Here is a 20271-nt window from a genome sequence, read left to right on the forward strand (position 1 = left end):
TGTTCCTAATGGCTTCTAGAATGGTGAATCCTTTCCAGAAGGTTTTCAATTTACTTTTCCCATATTCTTGACAGGAAACACTATCTATTGGAGCTAAAGCATTATGAATATATTTCCTAAATAATAAGACTTGAAAGTTGAAATGTCTTGTTAATCTATGGGCTACAGAATGGATGTTGTGTTAACAGGCACGAAAACAATATTCATCTCCTTATCCATCTCCATCAGAGTTCTTGGGTGACTGGGTGCTTTGTAAATGAGCAGGAATATTTTTGAAATTTTTTTAGTAATAGGTCTCAACAGTGGTCTTAAAACATTGAGCAAATCATGTTGTAAACAAATGTGCTGTCATCCAGACTTTGTTGTTCTATTTATAGAGCACAGGCAGAAGAGAGTTAGCATAATTCTTAAGGGCGGTAGAAATTTTTGTATGGTAAATGAGCACTGCCTTCAACTTAAAGTCATCAGCTACATTAGCTACTAACAAGAGAGTCAGCCTGTCCTTTGGGACTCTGAAGCCAGGCACTGACATTTCCTCTCTAGCTATGAAAGTCCTAGATGGCATATTTATACAACAGAAGGCTGTTTCATCTACACCGACAATCTGTTGTTTAGTGTAGCCACCTTCATCAATGATTTTAGCTAGATCTTCTGGATAACTTGCTGCAGCTTCTACATTAGCACTTGCTACTTCACCTTGCACTCTTATGTTATGAAGATGATTTCTTTCCTTAAACATCATGAACCAACTTCTGCTAGCTTCCAACTTGTCTTCTGCAGCTGCTTCACCTCTCTCAGCCTTCATGGAATTGAAAATAATTAAGGTCTTGCTGTGGATTAGGCTTTGACTTAAGGGAATGTTGTGGCTGCTTTGATATTCCATCCAGACCACTAAAATGTTTGTCCTATCAGCAATAAGGCAACAGCCTTTTTGGCTTTCTTTTCATTTGTGTAGGTAACACTTTTATTTTCCTTCAAAAACTTTTCCTATGCATTCACAACTTGGCTAATGGTTTGGCACAAGAGGCCTAGCTTTTGACTTATTTCAGCATTTAACATGCCTACCTCACCAAGCTTAATCATTTCTAGCTTTTGATTTAAAGTGAGAGATTTTTGGCTCTTCCTTTCACTTAAACATTTAAAGGCCATTGCAGGGTTATTAATTGGCCTAATATCAATATTGTTGTGTCTCAGGGAATAGGGAGGCCAGAGGAGAGGGAGAGAGATGGGAAACAGCTGGTCAATGGAGCAGTCAGAACACATACAATGTTTATTAATTATATTTGATATCTTATACGGACATGCTTCCTGGTGCCCAAAAACAATTATAATAGTAATATCAAAGATCATTTATTACAGATCACAGGAGATATTAATAATAATAAAGTCTGAAATATTGAGAGAATTATCCAGATGTACAAAGAGGACATACAGTGAGCACATGCTCTTTGAAAAATGATTCCAATAGACTTACTCAACACAGAGTTGCCACAAACCTTAAATCTGTAAAACACACAATATCTGTGAATTGCAATAAGGTGGAGTGAAATGAAATAACACATACCTGTATTTAATAAGATTTATGAGTCACAAGTCCAGCAATATAATGTGAGCTGGAGCTCTAGATTTAAGAATTATTTATTTACATGTTAATAGAAGCCATGAGAATTATGATTTCATTCGATGTGATTCTGCTGAGCAGCAGTTCTCCTTTGAGTATTTCTGCCCCCTAGAGGATTAAAAAATAATAATAAATGGAGTGTTTTCTGAATTTTTTTTTTTAATTCCCCTTGTCACAATGATGAGGAGAAGACATTTGTATCCTCTAACCAAAAGCAAGTGTGACATTGCAGCAAAGGGAAGAGAAACAAAAAACCAGGCTCATGAGTATTATAAAGTTCCAGTTAGGAGGGAAAAGTTCAACATGGTAACTATAGTTAATTTATTGTATACTTGAGAACTGCTGAGAGTAGATTTTAAGTGTTCTCAACACACAAAAATGATAAGTATGGGAGATAATGCAAGTATACCAAGTTAATCAGGTTGAATTAGACATTCTACAATGTATACATATTTCAAAACATCATGTTATGCACCATAAATATATTCAATAATTTTTATTTGTCAATTAAAAAAAATCATGGCCACATATAGTGGTTTGTGCCTATAATCCTGCACTTTGGGAGGCCAAGGCAAGAGGATCACTTGAGGCCAGGAGTTTGAGAGCAGCCTGGGCAACATAGTGAGACCTCATCTCTACAAAAAAATAAACACATTAGCAGAACATGGTGACATGTGCTTATATTCCTAGCTACTGACAAGGCTGAGGAAGTAGACTGTCTTGAGCCCAAGTCTAAGGCTGCAGTGAGCAATGAACACAGCCCTGCACTCCAGCCTGGATAACAGAGAGAGACCTTGTCTCTAAATAATAATAATAATAATAATTTTTAAGTAAAATAATGTTAGTTTATAAACTGTATCTATTTCTGTAATAAATCATCAGTGTGGTTATTAGTTTTATTCCTAAAGTTTACTTAAAAAAAAGCAAAATTCTGGCCGGGCGTGGTGGCTCATGCCTGTAATCAATCCCAACAATTTGAGAGGCCAAGGCGGGCTGATCACGAAGTCAGGAGGTCGAGACCATCCTGGCTAACACGGGGAAACCCCGTCTCTACTAAGAATACAAAAAAAATTAGCCGGGCGTGGTGGTGGGCGCCTGTAGTCCCAGCTACTCGGGAGGCTGAGGCAGGAGAATGGCGTGAACCTGGGAGGCGGAGCTTGCAGTGAGCCGAGATCGCGCCACTGCACCTGGGTGACAGAGCGAGACTCCGTCTTAAAAAAAAAAAAGCAAAATTCTGTATTATTTTAAGGAGTTAGGAATAACAATCTTACTTATTTTTATTTATGCAGTACTAAAGATTATTATTGAAAAGGTAATTATTAAAATTCTGATTCTGATTATTTTCTTGAAATAACAAATTTTCCTGAAACAATGCGAAAAGGAGAGCTTTTGGATTTCACTTAGTGAACAAAGGTCGAATATCAAAGATATCCTGCTAGGCAGTAATGTAAGTGAAATATGTATTTATAAGTATATAGCCTAGGACCTAATTCATTTTTTAGATATAAATACAAAATGTGTTTTGTAAAATTATAATACACATTCTATTTTTCAGAAACTAAACTATGTGTATTAGAAAAAATTTTTATTTAGTTGTCGCTGGATACTCATGAAGTTATTGACTATTTTGGAGTATCATATCACTCACGGAGATGCTGCTTATGACATTTAAGTTACCAACGTAATATACCTTCATCAATTTGAATTTTTAGCTCTTACAGCACAAATATGAGAGAGATTTGAAATTTCTTTTGATGGACTTAGAAGGCACAATGATAAGGAATATACATAAAAAAGTACTATAAAGATTTTCTTTTGTATCTGAATTTCCAGTTGTGTTCAACTTGATTATGATACTCCCCATGAGGGTTTTATTCATGACTTCTCTGCAGCCTCCTGTATTATATTTTCTTTTTTCCAAGCCATTATTATCATCTTCTGCCTATTAAAGGATATTGTCTCCAAGTCTTTTCAAGTACTGGAAACTGAATTTTGGGATAAAAAATGTGTTGCCTGTGATAATTTATTACTTTATTCCATGCCATAAAATAGGGAATTACTCCAGCACTGAGTATCAGATTTCTTCCTTTTATCTTATTAGACTATCTAATATTGGTATGCATTGGTAATTTATATTGGTATGTTATTTCTACAGAAATTAAAGATAATTCCTTTTTTTAATATCATAGACAAATTAGTGAGGTTTGTATTGATTTAACATTGTTTTAAATCTAGTATCCAGCTATAGACTTAATTTCTTATTTCCTACACTACTTGATCACAATGTCTTCTCCTCATCTTAATTTTCTTAAATTTAAATATTTGCATTTTTGCCACATAAACTCTTTAAACTCCTTAATCCATTTTTCATGTGTCACCATTTTTATTTCAAAATCTTAACTGGTAAAACTATATCTCTCTTGACTTTCAACGACTATTTCGTAAAAAGAAAGTCAGTTTCAAACAGTCTATTTTTAAACAGGCATTAACGGATGTAATTCGTCCTTAGTGGTGTAGATAGCTTGTAAAATTTTATTTTCTTGGTAATTTTCAGAAGGCCATACCTACCCATTTGAATCTTTAGTTTTTCAGGAGACTTGTTTTTGTCTGAGCAAGTGATTAAGGACAACCCTAAAATAGAGCAAATAAAAATATTATCACAATGGAATTGATTTTTATTGGTCACTGTTCAAAGAGATAATTGTATTCTGTTGGATTAAATCTCATATTCCAAATGTCATTTCCTATCAAAGCTAATTTCTCTGCTCTCTTTAGGGCACTGTGGACACTGGGCATTTCCACTGTAAATAAAGGAACAGCATGATTTCAGGGAGCGTTTCTGGTATAAAGCCTTTTCCTTTTTTTCAAGAATCAGAGAAATAAAAGGTAACCCTTATCCCATGAAGAAGAGCAGCCACACTTAAGATGACACAAATGACAAAGTATCATCTAAAGTTAAATTATCTGTTTGCTTATGAATTTTTCTGTTTCTGTTAATGATAGGGTTAGACTTTGTGTCCCCACCCAAATCTCATTTTGAATTACAATCTTCACAGTCCCCATAATTCCTACATGTCAAGGGAGAGACCAGGTGGAGTAATTGAATCATGGGAGTGGTTTCCCCCTTGCTGTTCTCGTGATATTTCTTCTCATGATATCTGATGGTTCTATAAGGGGCTCTTTCCTCTTTGCTCGGCACTTCTTCCTGCCACCTTGTGAAGAAGGTGCCTTTCTTCCCCTTCACCTTCCACCATGATTGTAAGTTTCCTTAGGCCTCCTCAGTCATGCTGAAATGTGAGTCAACTAAACCTCTTTCCTTTATAAATTACCCAGTCTTGGGAAGTTCTTTATAGCAGTGTGAAAATGAACTAATACAGTTACCCTCACTGTAATTTAAGCTATACATGGACAGGAAATGAGTTTTGTTTCCTGTTGTATTCTCAGCACCTAGAATTGTGTCTGGTACATAACAGGAATCCAATAAACATGTGGTTGAATGAAAAATTATTTACCAGATTAATTAGATAACATTAATGATATTGTGTGTGCCTTCTAACCTTTACAAGTTGAGAGAGTGTAAAAAACATGCAAACCAAAAACATAAGGAAATGGCAGGAGCAGTAACTAATTTGAAGACTTACCTTTCCTTATATCTGATACTAACTAGCTGTATAGTATGATATAAATGGTTTCTCCTTAAGAATTGGTTTTTCCATATAAAATAAAAGGATTAGAATAAATCAATATTTTAAAATATGTGAATACATAATTCCTTGAGTATTTAGTGAAATGTATGAACTATTTGTTCAGAGGGAAAGCACATCATACGCACAAAAATATGCAATGATTTTCAGGGGTCCTATGACCCCAGGTTATAAAAACAATATTTCCTTGAGCTTTAATATTTTAATAAATCTAGGATGCAAAACTTATCATCACGTTCCCCCACAATTCTTAGAGCTGTGAAAGACAGAATAGGCATAGGAACTCGTGTGGAAATTTGCCAAAAGTCAAACAGACTCATTCTAAAAAAAATCAATTCTTTCCACTATGCCATGCTTCTATTACATGCACTTCCACAAACACTGGATCTATATGGTATGATTAGCATGTCAGAGCAAAAACAGAATCTATCATGGCAATAGTATTTGCCTGTATATTCTTTTTCTTATTTGTATTTTTTAATTATGCGCAAAATATAGAAACACTGTGTTAGTTACCTAGTGGAGAAATTACTCCCAAGTTCAGTGGCTTAAAAAATAAACATTATCGCATAGACTCTGCAAGTCAGAAATCTGGAAATGGTTTAGCTAGGTCCTCTGCTTTGGGTTCCTTTACAAGGCTGCAATCAAGGACTCAGCCAGGCCCACAGTCATCTCAAGGTTCACTTGGGGTAGGACCTGCTTCCAAGCTCACCCCGTGGCTGTTAGCAGGATTTGGTTCCTTCAGGACTGTAAGCCTGAGGACCTCAGTTCCCTGCTGGCTATTGGACAGAAGCTTCCCTCAGTTCCTTGTCATGTCATCCTCCCTATCACAACCAGCATGAAGGAGAAGCCAGGGAGGACACCAGAAAACCACGATCTTTTATAACCTAACCATAAAAGTGACACTTCATCACTTTGCCATTAAAAGCAACTTATTCTCCTCATCATGTTCAGTGCACACTCAAGAGTGTGAATGGTAGAAAGCTGGGATTATTGAAAACTATCTCTGAAGCTGCCCACCACAAGTATACTTGCATTACATTGATGTTTTTTAACTCAAATTTTGTAATTACTCTCAAGAAAACCTTGATTGATGAATGCATGTGGTATTTCAGAGAATGTGTTCATTTATTCCTTCAAAACCATTTAGTATTTGCCACACCTTGTGCCAGATACTCAGAAGAAACTGGGTATCTCACTCTTTGCCGTCACACAGCTCAGTTTCTGTATCAGGAAACAAATGTTTAACAAGCCCATGAACAATGCTGTAATGAGGGACATCTGTGTGATCAGAACCTTTCCATGTCAATGTATCCTCTTTGTGGTAACTTCGAAGTATGTGACTTGCTATTACCCCGGCATTAATTACATTTTTATGCTTAAAATTTGTTTTATTTGTTCAACCAAACTACAGTCAGTGAAATGTATGGACTATTTCTTCTGAGAAAAAAACACATTGTATGCACAAAAATATACAGTGATCTTCAGGGGTCCTATGACCCGAGGTTATAAAAACAATATGTCCTTGAGCCTTAATATTTTAATAAATTTAGGAATTTAATAAATACATTTAATACACCTACTCCATTATAGTAAAATGGAAAAAGGAACACGAGAACAAATTAGTAAAATTATAACACTGTGATACAAGTCTGGCGCACACACACACACACACACACACAAGGAATGGTCACATCCTTTCTCGAGATCAATAAGGAAAGGTTTTCATAGGGAAGGTGGAGTCAGGTTTGATTCCTGAAAGTTAATATCCCAGCTGTATGGCTGAATGTCTGTGTTTGGTGGTACCATTTAGCAAGGCAAGGAAGACATTAAAAGAAGCGGATTTAGATGTAGTATGAAGTATTATCTTAATATTGCATTGGTCAGGGTTTAATTGAAGAAAAAAAAAGGATCCACACTAGTTAAAACAAAACAGGATTTAATAAAGGTAATTAGGTTCTTGCAAAATTCCTAGAAGAAGCTGGCTCTAAGCTGAGGTACATGAGGACAACTTTAGAAGGGAGAAAGACAAATGTCCTTTCCTGTGTATCTCTAGAAACACCACGCTACCAAATTTGCACCATTTTCACATCTGTGATGGTCATTTTAAAGAAGTCTGGGAAATAAGGTCTTTGGTTCCTTTGATTCTGCTAAAAGGGAATTGAAATGTAGGAGCCATTCTCAGCATTAGTCTCTCTCCTCTCTCTCTTTCTCTCTCTGTCTTTTTCATTTGTGTCAATTTGAGAAGTATAAGTACAGTTTTGTGGCATAGATATATTACATAGTCATGAAGTCTGGGCTTTAGTGTAACCATTATCCAAATAATGTGTACTGTACCCATTAAGTAATTCTTCACATTTTAATTTTGAATATGTAGTTTGCAGTGCCTGTGGGACTCCCTTGTGGAGATGCCCCACAAGCATTGGATATGCAGGTCTAAATTCCAGAGACAACAGAGGAGTAAGACATCTGTGGGCTGCTGAAACTCTGAAAATATGTATCACTCGGAAAGAGGGTGAGAAGAAAGAATAAAGGCTCCTAATACCTATTTGGCTACTATATGTTCATTTTAGAAAAAAGCCAAAAACATTAGAAACTCAAAGTTGCCAAGTACCAATTAGAAATCTGTTTCACCTTTTATGTGATATTTGAATTTGATTGTCAGCTTCTGGGCTTAACTGATGAGTAATTACATTGTACTAAATAGATCCTCAATGTACCTAGCCCATTGCAGACAGCGCTGTGTGATACTTCTGTTAGGTGGAGTCGAAATCATCCTCCTCATAACTTTCACTCTCTTTTTTATTCCTGCACTTTGGAGTTTTTCAGAATATGTTTGCGTCAATTTCCTTCAAAGGTCAACCAGAAATTGAAGGGAGTTCATAAGTCTCTGATTTGGATCACAAGCCTTTAGTTCCTTTGAATGCTTGGCAAAAATGTTTGTGAAGAGACAGAGATCTTGGAGGAATCTATTTCCAGTTGCTCTGTGGGTTTCCAGTGCTCTGAAGGGCGGTATGAAGCCTGACCACTGCCACTCTTTCTTCCCCACCTCCACCTCCCCATACCCTCCCAGGGCATCTACCTCCCTCCAAGGTGGCGGCCCAGGTGCCACCTCTGCTCGCCTCAGTGGGTCAGTCATGCCACAGACTGGTCTGTACATTTTCTTCCATGACCTTTCAGAAAAAATCTTGCCATTTTCTCGCCTCATTTGTCTCTCCTGAAGTGTGTCCTTCCCTGGACAACATCAGAGGGCTTAGAGAAAATCTGATGCCTGTAAGTGAGCGGCCTCAGGGCCAGAGATGAATGAAAATACAAAGAAATAGATCTCAGGACCCCATGTTAAGGATACGATTTTTGGTTTTCAAAATATGGCTAGGAAGTTTCAAGCAAACCTAAATACCTGGTGCTAACAGTAGGCACAGCAAGAAAAGGCAGCTATAAAGGTCTAGAAAGCAGAGTGATATTAGGCCACATTTCATTAAAAGGAATTGTTTTGCAAAGGCAATTCTGTAGCATGGTAAAACCAACTATATTTTTAATCTACCATGCCCTGTAGGTACTATGCTAGATCCTTCACTTACGGGTTTTATTTAATACTTAACAGGAGAATAGTCATTATTTTCCCTTTAATGTAAAGAAGAAAACTAAAACTCACATAAGTTAAGTACCATGTTGTAATAGTCTGTTCTCACACTGCCATAAAGATACTACCTGAGACTGGGTAATTTATAAAGAAAGTAGATGTAATTGACTCACACAGTTCAACATGGCTGGGGAGGCCTCAGGAAACTTACAATCATAGTGGAAGGTGAAGGGGAAGCAGGCACCTTCTTCACAAGGTGACAGAAGAGAAAGAGAGAGCAGGGGAAACTGCCACTTTTAAAACCATCAGACCTCCTGAGAACTCCCTCATTATCACAAGAACAACAAGGGGAAAACCGACCCCATAATCCAATCACCTCCCACCAGGTCTCACCCTCAATGTGTGGGGATTACAAATTGATGTGAGATTTAGATGGGAACACAGAGCCAAACCATATCACAGTTACCTGTATTAACTAAGTACTTAATTCTGACAGTGTTCTGGATGGCATAGCATGCTGAGAGGCAAGGTGAGGTGCTAGGCTCAGATCCTTTTTGGGCTGTTCTATTGCTGAGTGGATTAATATGACCAGGGTTAAGATCCAACATAAATTCTTACGATGCTTTCATTTTACTTTATTTTCTTCAGGTCAGAAAATAGGTTTAGCTTTTCCCTGTCCTTGCATCTATAAATCTCTACCCAAAATGTAGAGATTGTAATAAGTGCCAGGTGACTAACTTGTTAAGACAATTAGGGTATTGTTTAGGAAATGTGGGTTGCATTCTCAATTCTTTGGAGATTGGCTACCTGCTTATTGATTTAAAGACTATTATCATTTCAAGAGATCTAGAGTCCAGTGACCTTGACCCAGTTCCTGTTAGCAATTTTTAATTTGCCGATGAAAAACCTGAGACCCAGAATGATGAAATGATGAGGTGCTTTGTCAAAGTCATTGAACAGATTAGTAAAAGAAAATAGGCCAGAATTTGGAACTATGGAAACTTATATCCAAACTTATCCCTCCATTTGAACTAGAGACTTTTGTTCCTTTCTAAGAAATGGGGTTAAAACATTACCCATAGGTAAACATTTGGTCACATGGCCAGCAGCTGGTTTACACTGACTATTAAGCAGTGATCTCTGCTCTCTCTTAGAAACTTGAATTCCTAAAAGGCGGTTGCAGGACTTACTCATTTTCCTGTATCATATTCTTCCATCATCTTTTTCCTGAATGGGATATTAGACCACTTGGAAATTTTTTACAAATGCATATTGTATCCATGTGTGCAATACAAGCCCTGTTTCAAATATGTATGTACATTGGCAACCTCTTCTGTTCCTTTCAGGAAGTTGAAAACAGATGTTTCAATTAAACTAGTAACTGTGCTTCTGTATTTGTGTCTGGAATTCAAAAAACTTCCATCCAGTGGATTAAAGTCACATTCATACAATTTACCTGATGAAGTGGGAGAATAACATATTTGATATATTCAGAAATATTTTGTCATTGGAAGGTATTTTTCATTTACCTAAAAAGGTATTTGAAAAGATATGTATGAACCAAGGACTGAAATTCCACTTTGCCCAATTATTATACTTTAACAAATATCTCCTGCTCTAAATCATTAGGACTGCTATGGACTGAATATTTGTGTCTTCTCTCCAGAAATTCATATGTTGAAATCTTCATCACAATGTGAGGATATTAGGAAGTGGGGTCTTTGGGAGATAATTAGTCCATGAAACTGAAATCATCATGAATGGGATTAGTGCTCTTATAAGAAGATGCTAGAAAGCTAGCTATCTCTCTCTATGTCATATAAGCATACACAGGATGGGTGTCTATAAACCAGAAATGGGGTACTCACCAGGACCCTAACAATGCTGGCACCCTGTCCTTAACCTTCTAGCTTCCAGAACTATAAGAAATAAATTTGTGTTGTTTAAGACACCCAGTTTATGATATTTTTAGAACAGCCTGTGCTAAGACAAGGACTTATTGATATGCCATATCATATTGCTTGCTAATGCCTTCCAGGTAGCCTCCTTTGTCTACATAGGAAGATGCCAATCTTCTTATACATCAATAAACCATGTTTGTTTCTTGTAATCTTCAGGAACTATCATAGTAAATAATTTATTTTTATACTGGGTGTTCACCGAATACCTCCTTTTTTCATTTCAGTGAGCATTTGTTATCTATTACATTCCAGGCTCTTAGAAAGTAAAATTAAGTAAAAATTGGTTCCCGCCTTCAAAGAGCTCCTATTTTTATGAAGGGTACATACATGGACTCGGCAGTATACAATATAATAAATGTACATTCTACAGACTATCATTGATCGTCTCTACGTATACCAGACTTTATGTTAGAGGTTAGAAATACAAATATTAATAGAATTCAGCCTCTGCCCGGGAGGCAAGAGGCACTCTCCAGGAGTGCCCAGTTTCCTGTTTTCTCCCTCTTTCAGTCCAGTGAGAGAGACATGATGGCCCAGCTTGAAAAAGAAATTGAGGATAGCAAGTGTAACATACCAAGCATTCCACAAGCAGGTAAGTTACAGCACATATTGGAATTCCAGCCTCCTGATTTCCTCTTTATCGCTTGCCAACCCTCTTCGTCAGCATTTGACATGGGAACTCTGCGCTACCAGATAATAGGTTCATACTAGGCCTGGAGGGGCTGGAGGCTTAATGAAGGGGAGGGCAGGATATAGCTGTGGAAACCTGCTCTGTCTTTATATTCTAACGTCCTCTCTTTCACTCTTCTGTTAGTGAGAAAGAGAGATCTGTAAAAAAATATGTGCTGTTACCCAGCTTCCACACCCTAATGAGAACAGCAACCCACTCCTCCCCTAGGGGCTCAACTCAGTCTTTCTGCTTATTAGGTTTGTTTTTACTTAAAAAAAAAAAAAAAGTGTGCCTGCAGCTTGTTTTCATCTCATAAAGACTGGTAGAACACCATGAAAATTGGCATTCATTTTTCACCTGATGATTTTATTGGCCACTATGTTTTAATCTAACATTGACACTTTGCTTGCTTCTGTTCTCTTCTCTTGACCTTGCCTTTTATTTGATCTGAAATAACCCAATTAAATTAGCTTGGCACTTGCTGTTCTGCAGTAAAGCACACCGAGGCTTTGCTGGTGATACTGGGATCTGTTATTTGTTTCAGTTGTTCACAGTTAAGCCTAAGTCCTCTCTGTCTTCAAAATGTAAGAGAGGCCATTCCGTCATTCATTCATTCATTCATTCTACAGACTTTCATTGATCATCTCTATTTATAACACACTTTATGTTGGAGGTTAGAGATACAGATTTTAATAGAATTCATTCCATGCCTGGAAGGAGCCAGAATGAATATGGTATAGAGTGATGAGTGCTTGAACAGAGGTGCACAGACTGTGCTACCAGGGCACAGAGAAGGTAGCAAGAAAAAGTACATGGAAAACTAGGTTTTATGGAAGAAAAGGAATCTGAGGTAATGTATTGAAGAATAATGAATCAGATGATGGTGAGAAGATGGCCTTTTCAGGTCAAGAATGGGATGTGCAAAGGCACAGATGCATGAACATGTCAGTGTATTCAGAGACTGATGTGGTGTGTGGTCACCTAGAGGTGAAGGCGGCATAGGGTGAGCAAAGTGAGAAGGGTCTGCTTGGGAAGGTAAGGAGCGAATAAAAGAATTTGAAAGCAGGCTGAGCAGGTAGGTGGACATTTACCCTGAAGGCCAGTGGATCCGATGCGAGAGTCCATGTGCTGATGTTGAGAGTTCATAAGCTACCCGAAATGTCATATATTTTGCCTACATACGCGTATTATGTGTTGGGAAGAGGGAGAAAGGAAGATGACCTACAAAACTGTGATGAACTATTCAAAGACTTTTTTTGCCCCAAATAATTTGAAGCCATTTCTGGAGGAAACAATGCACCATTGTAGAGTGTTAAGATGATGAGAAAATGATTAATTGAAGTGCTTGAGAAATTCTTAATATGCAATCAAATTATTTGCTTCCTGTGTCTTTAATGTAAATAAGTGTAATTGTTGTTTTCGTAGTGTGCAGAAAAATACTTATTGTGATCAGTCAGAAAAATTTGAAGATTTTTGACCAGCTATACAGACTCCTTCTTAACTTTTGGCAACTTTGTTTGCTTCCAAAATTGGTCATCTGGGAAATTTTGAAATAGGTATTATTTGAAAACAAAGCACTCTATTTGAAAGTGCTTGCTGACTCTTGCCCATAGGCAGCATGGCATTTCAGGCAAGGGTGTGTCGCAAGGTCTCTGGGTCTGTGAGCCATGGCTCTGAATAAAACATGGAGTGGCTGACGCATCCACTGGCATTAGCCTCATCTTTTCCATATTCATAGCTTCTACACAATTTTTAAACAAATGCCTGTGTTTTCATCATGAGCAAAAACGCAGTCTGGAAGCCCCCTTGGGAGCTTATGCAAGAGGTTTACACAGGATTTGAACCTTGAACCTTTTCTACATCTACACTGCATGAATGATGTAAATTCTCCACAGTTTGGGGAAAATGTGATGCACATCAGTAACAATTACCATTTTGGTCACAAAATAAATGATATATTTTTCTGATAAATGAGTGAAGCAAAATATCCAACAGTCACTACTCTGTGAGACTTGATTCAGAGAGAAAGTGATGGCTATCTATATTTCAAATGACACATTTAATAGAAAGAACAAAAAAGGAGACCCTATGACCTGGCAATCTTGGGATTTGACAGACACATTTCAGAGCCTTAGTTACAACCTAGCGTAGTTAAATGAAATTGAGGTCTAGGTTTCATTATTGGATGTTAGAAGTTAAATTGCAGGTAAATAAATATACAAATTGGAATAAAAAGGGCAATGCCCCAGGCAACTGAAGTTAGGCTTACTAAGTGCAAGTGCTTTTTTTCTAAGTATGATCTTACTTAAATCCCACAATAGCCCCATAAGGTTTTCATTATGTTTTACTTCCTTTTAAAGATTAAGAAAAAAAAAAAAAAAAAGAAGACCCAGTAAGTGGCTTTCTCAATTTAGTCAGTGATAAACGTGGATTCTGTGTGTTAGTTTGGTAATGATTATTGTTACAGCAAAATTCCCAAATTGCAATGACTTATCAAAATAGAAGTTAATTTCTCCCTCCTGGAGAGTCCAACATAGATGTACCTTGGTGGTCAGAGAGTCTTCACCATCTTAATTCTGGGATTTGGTTCTTTCTAACTTGTACCTGATCCATGCCCAAGTCTATGAAGTTCCTGACTTCTAGCCAGGGCACGGGGAGGTGGCGAAGGCTTACCCATTTTGCAATATTACAGTGCTGAAAACTGTCACATCAGCTTGCTTAGAAGCAGGAAGGGTTTTACAATATTGTTCCATTCTGGGCAAGCACTTCCCAGAAACAACTGCATACTATAGAACAGTAGTTGACAGTTTTGGTAGACAATTTGTTGTCTCTGTTAAAGTTTCTGCCCCTAGTTCAGTTTATTGTATGAAGTTAGTGGTATTCAATGCAATCAGATCCAAATCCGTTTTATAATAAATAGTTGAATACTTTCTTTGTTATCTGGAATTATAATGGATAAGTTATACTACCTACTTACATACAAGTTTTCAAAAACTAAGTAGAATTTTTCATGTAACATAAAAAAAGTAACAGGCAGTTATGACAAATAATAGATGTTTTAAGACATGAATACTGAAAAATAACCACCCTAAAAGATAAAATGTATTAGATATTTGTGCATAAGTATAGAATCACTGTATATGTGATAGCGACAAACACAAACTGACTTCTGTTTTGTATTAGATATTCAAATGTCATTTGCACTGATGCCTTTGTTTACATGATTTTTCCAATAGAGCACAGCAAGTCTTAGTAAAGTTTCAAGAAAAATAATTTACAATCTTCCCTCAGTACAGAAAAGAAGTATCTTCATGTATTGCATATTAAAACCATGAAAACATTACTTTGTACTTATATGTAAAATGAGGTTGGGTTTTTATTCCTAAATAATTATAACTGTTTTTTTTGTTTGTTTGTTTTACCTACATGAATGGGCGAATGGTTGAGGGCAGCGGTGTGTTTAGTAGTTTCACAATTGGCAACCCAGTCCTGTCTTTGGCCCATTAAATTTGAATAATGTCTTACCGATTATTGTGAACAACAGAGGGATCGTCCAAAATTTACAAAATGCTACCCAGAGAAGTCATATTGCTTTCTTGAGTTTATATATATATATATATATACACACACACATATATACACATACATATATATGTATATATGTGTATATATGTATATGTATGTATATATATACAGAGAGAGAGAGAGAGAATCATTTTAGATTTACAGAAAAATCATGAAAATAGTACTAAAAGTTCCCATAGACCCACAACCAATTTCCCCCATTAGCGACATATCCTCATATGGTACCCGAGTCACAATTATGAGCTAAAAATGGATATATAATTATTCATTAAGTCCAAGTTTGTTCAGATTTCCTGATTTTTGATAACCTAGAAAGTTTTCAGTACTCGTGAGGTTATTTTGTAAAATGTCCTTCAATTAGATTTACCTGATATTTTCCTCATTATTAGACTTGGATTATGTGATTTGGGGAGGAAGACCATGAAGGTAAACTGCCCTTCTCATCACATCGTATGAACGATGCCTGCTGTCACCATGACTGCTCACTCTTGATGTTGACCTTGCTCACTTAGCTGAAATAGTGTTGGTCGAGATTCCTCACTAAAGTAACTCTATTTTCTTTTTTCCCTACTGTACTGTTGGAAATGAAGTCACTAAGTACAAGTCCAGGCTTAAGGAGCAGGGAGTTATGCTTTACCACTTTGAGGGAGAGGATCAACATAAATTATTTGGGGCTTTTCTGCATGGAAAATCTCGCTCTTCTCTGTGTTTTTTAAGCTTATTCAATCATTTATTTATATGTACTTATATGAATATATATCCATAAGTACATACTGATATACATAAAGATTTAAAAATGTTAAAATATAAAAGTTAAATACAAATAATAAATTAAAAAGAAATACATTGGGGAATCAGAGAGGAGAGACAATTTGGTTTATATAATTCAAACTATTTAATTTTGTTTTTCAAATTGAGTTTTGGCCATTGTTGCTCTCTCAGTTAGTTTTTTGTTTTGTTTTGTTTTGTTTTGTTTTGTTTTGTGAGATAGAGTATTGCCCTGTCACCCAGGCTGGAGTGCAGTGGTGCAATCTTGGCTCACTGCAACCTCTGCCTCCCAGGCTCAAGCAATTCTCCTGCCTCAGCCTCCCAAGTAGCTGGGATTGCAGGCATGCACCACCATGCCCAGCTGTTTTTTTTATTATTTTTATTTTTAGTAGAGACAGGGTTTTGCTATATTGGCCAGCCTGTTCTCAAACTTCTGGCCTCAAGTGATCCACCAGCCTCGGCCTCCCACAGTGCTGGGATTACAGGCTTGAGCCATCACAACTGGCCTCAGTTGACTTTTTTTGTTTTAAATATATATACCCACAATATTGTGGGCTCTTCTTCTCCCCCCTCCTTTTTTTTTCTGAGAACTCTCTTATTTACTGATGCTACAAGATGCTCCAGGCTCATCCTGTATATTTTTTGACTAAGTCCTGGAATCAGCCATTTCTCCAAGGAGCCATAGTTTCTTTCACTGGAGAATCAAATCAAAAACCAAAATCTGTATGCTAGGTGTCCTCATTGCTACTGAGAGTCATGACTTCTAGGTCCTCTTTCATGACAATTCAAAAACATAAATGTGTGTATATTCACCCCTTGTGTATACACACATATCTTTATTTTTATATGTAACCATTTATATTTATCTAAACAGGAGTTCTTACTGATGTTGGCAACTCTACTCCATTACCACATAGATCAGCTTAACATTCTCCTCCTGCTTGTCTTAACCTCTCCCTGAAACAGTGAGAAACATGGCTTGCACTGTCTTCCATCCATTTACTTAATTATTCAATTCCGGCATAAATGTACAGTGGTGTCAGAATTGTTAACCTGTACTCCTGGGGGAAACAACTTTTCAACTAGAATACATAGCTTTTTACAGTTATTTTTTGCCTTTAGTCTTACAGATTTCTCTCACCCTCTTCAGTGTGGTTATTTCATACATTTAAACTACAGTTAGGTTATTTTGTCAAAGTTCCATTCTTAAATCCTTCATTTTCTTTGTTTTTTTTTAGTTGACATGCACTAAAGTTTGCTCTCTATGCTATCATTTCAATAGGTTTCTACAAATGCGTTGTGTTATTTATCTACTATTAACTTACTGTAAACAATAGTTCACTACCTAAAAAAAAAAAAAAAAAAAAGAAGTCCTTTGCTTCACCTATCAACCCTTGAAAATTAGTGGTCTTTTTATAGTGCCTATAGTTTTCCTTTTCCATAATGTCATATGAATAGAATCATAAATTATGTAGTCTTTTCAGATTGGTGTCTTCACTTAGCAATGTGCATTTAAGATTCCTTTATGCCTTCATGTGGCTTGATAGTTTATTCCGTTTTGTAACTTAATAGTATTCTGTTGTATAGATGAAGCATTTGTTTATCTATTCTCCTACTGAAGGACACCTTTGTTGTTTTCAGTTTTTGATGATTATCAAAGAACTGCTATAAACCGTCGTATGTAGGTTTTGTGTGTCAGTGTAAGTTTTTCAATCAGTTGAGTAAATTCCTGGAAGTGAAATTGCTTTATTGTATGGTAAAACTATGTTTAGCTTTAGTGCGACAAGGACAAACTGTTTTCAAAGTGGCTGTGCCATCTAGCCTTCTCACTAGCAAGGGATTAGTTATAAAATCATAATAATAGTCCACATTCAGTATTCTCAACTGAGATATTAATGTACTTGGGTAGAGCAATTAGTTTTAAATTTCAAGACTGTCTTGCACATTGCAAGAAGTTTAGCATTCCTGAGCTCCTGGTGCGAAATGCCAGTGGACCCTCAATCACTGTTACAACCAAAAGCCCCCTCAATATCGTTTAATGTTCTCAAGCAGAGGGGAGATGTACCACCACATGATAAACTGCATTGACCTCTATAAAGAGTTTATAATAAATTTGAAAAGCTTATGTCATAATAAGAAAAATTAAAGATACAAAATTAGCTCTTCAATGAAAAAAAGGTGTCCAGATTATATTAAAAGCTGAAATAAAATATATTAACATATCAAGGAAAATCAGCTCTATATGTTGGACTATGAGTAAATTGGTACCAGTAGAGTCAGGTATTGCTGAAAAGATACCCAAAAATGTGGAAGCGACTTTGGAACTGGCTAACAGGCAGAGCTTGGAACAGTTTTGAGGGCTCAGAAGAAGATAGGAAAATGTGTGAAAGTTTCGAACCTCCCAGAGACTTGTTGAATGGCTTTGACAAAAATGCTGATAGTGATATGAACAATAAGATCCAGGCTGAGCTGGTCTCAGATGGAGATGAGGAACCTGTTGAGAACTGGAACAAAGGTGACTCTTCTTATGTTTTAGCCAAAAGACTGGGGCAGTTTGTCCCTGCCCTAGAGACTTGTGGAACTTTGAACTTGAGAGAAATGATTTAGGATATGTGGTGGAAGAAATTTCTAAGCAGCAAAGCATTCAAGAGGTGACTTGGGTGCTGTTAAAGGCATTCAATTTTAAAAGGGAAACAGCATAAAAGTTCAGAAATTTTGCAGCCTGATGATGCAGTAGAAAAGAAAATCCCATTATTTTTGAGAGGAAATCCAAGCCAGCTGCAGAAATTTGCATAAATAGCAAGGAGCCTAATGTTAATCCCAAGACCATGGGGAAAATGTCTCCAGGCCGTGTCAGAGAACTTCACAGCAGCCCCTCCCATACAGGCTCAGAGGCCCTGGAGGAAAAAGTGATTTAGTGAGCTAGGCCCAGGGTCCCTGTGTTGTGTGCAGCCTAGGGACATGTACCCTGTGTCCCAGATGCTCTAGCCATGGCTGAAAGGGGCCAATGTAGAATTTGGGCTGTGGCTTCAGAGGGTGGACCCCCAAGGCTTGGCAGGTTCTACATGGTGTTGAGCCTGCCGATGCACAAAAGTCAAGAATTGAGGTTTGGGAACCTCCGATGCCTGGATGCCCAGGCAAAAGTTTTCTGCACGGGTGGGGCCCTCATGGAGAACCTCTGCTAGGGCAGCATGGAAGGGAAATACGGAATCAGAGCCCCCACACAGAGTCCCTACTGGGGCATTGCCTAATGGAGCTGTGAGAAATTGGCCACCATCCTCCAGACCCCAGAATGGTAGATCCACTGACAGCTTGCACCATGTGCCTGGAAAAGCCACAGACACTCAATGCCAGCCTGTGAAAGCAGCAGGGAGGGAGGCTGTACCCTACAAAGCCACAGGGGCTGAGCTGCCTAAGACCATGGGAACCCATCTTTTGCATCAGTGTGACCTGGATGTGAGACCTGGAGTCAAAGGAGATCACTTTGGAGCTTTAAAACTTGACTGCCCCACTGGATTTCAGACATGCATGAGGCCTGTAACCCGTTTGTTTTGGCCAATTTCTCCCACTTGGAACAACTGTATTTACTCAATACCTGTACCCCCATTGTATCTAGGAAGTAATTAGCTTGTTTTTGATTTACAGGCTCATAGGGAGAAGGGATTTGCCTTATCTCAGATGAGACTTTGGACTGTGGACTCTTGAGTTAATGCTGAAATGAGTTAAAACTTTGGGGAACTGTCAGAAAGGCATGATTGGTTTTGAAATGTGAGGACATGAGATTTGGAGGGGCTGGGGCAGAATGATATGGTTTGGCTGTGTCTCCATCAAAATCTTGACTTGAATTGTATCTTCCAGAATTCCAATGTGTTGTGGGACCTAGGGGGAGGTAATTGAATCATGGGGGCCAGCCTTTCCCGTGTTATTTTCATGATAGTGAATAAGTCTCATGAGATCTGATTGGTTTATCTGGGGTTTCTGCTTTGCTTCTTCCTCATTTTCTCTTGCCGCCACCGTGTAAGAAGTGCCTTTCATGTCCCACCATGATTCTGAGGACTCCCCAGCCATATGCAACTGTAAGTCTAATTAACTTTCTTTTTCTTCCTGGTTTCCAGTATGTCTTTATCAGCAGTGTGAAAACAAATTAATACAATAACTAATTTTTTCCTTATTTACTCTCTTTTAATTTTTGTTTTGTAATTAGTGTACAGGAAGTACTCTTTTAAGAGAAAAACAAAGAATTATTCAAAAATGATTCTATAGCAAAATAATTCAGTTTATTATATTGTGTGGATTGTGAACAGCTCTTTCTGAGAGAGGGATGTTCATATGTTTTAGACATTCTTCCATTCTTTTTCTGAATCAAGGCCAGTGTTCTC

General features: G+C 37.3%; 1 long non-coding RNA gene across 2 annotated transcripts in view; it reads right to left on the minus strand.

Annotated features, from left to right (window-relative positions):
* Positions 1-1224: 1224 nt before the first annotated feature.
* LOC117979076 (uncharacterized) overlaps positions 1225-20271 on the minus strand; it is a 63732-nt gene continuing 44685 nt past the window's right edge. For both annotated transcript variants that reach the window (XR_010109314.1, XR_004669714.3), the window contains 2 exons: positions 4190-4252; positions 1225-1729 (listed from right to left, as the gene is read on the minus strand). This is a non-coding gene — a long non-coding RNA (uncharacterized LOC117979076). The remainder of the gene's footprint in view (positions 1730-4189; positions 4253-20271) is intronic.

The sequence above is a fragment of the Pan paniscus genome, chromosome 12, assembly GCF_029289425.2.
Source record: "Pan paniscus chromosome 12, NHGRI_mPanPan1-v2.0_pri, whole genome shotgun sequence".
NCBI lineage: Eukaryota > Metazoa > Chordata > Mammalia > Primates > Hominidae > Pan > Pan paniscus.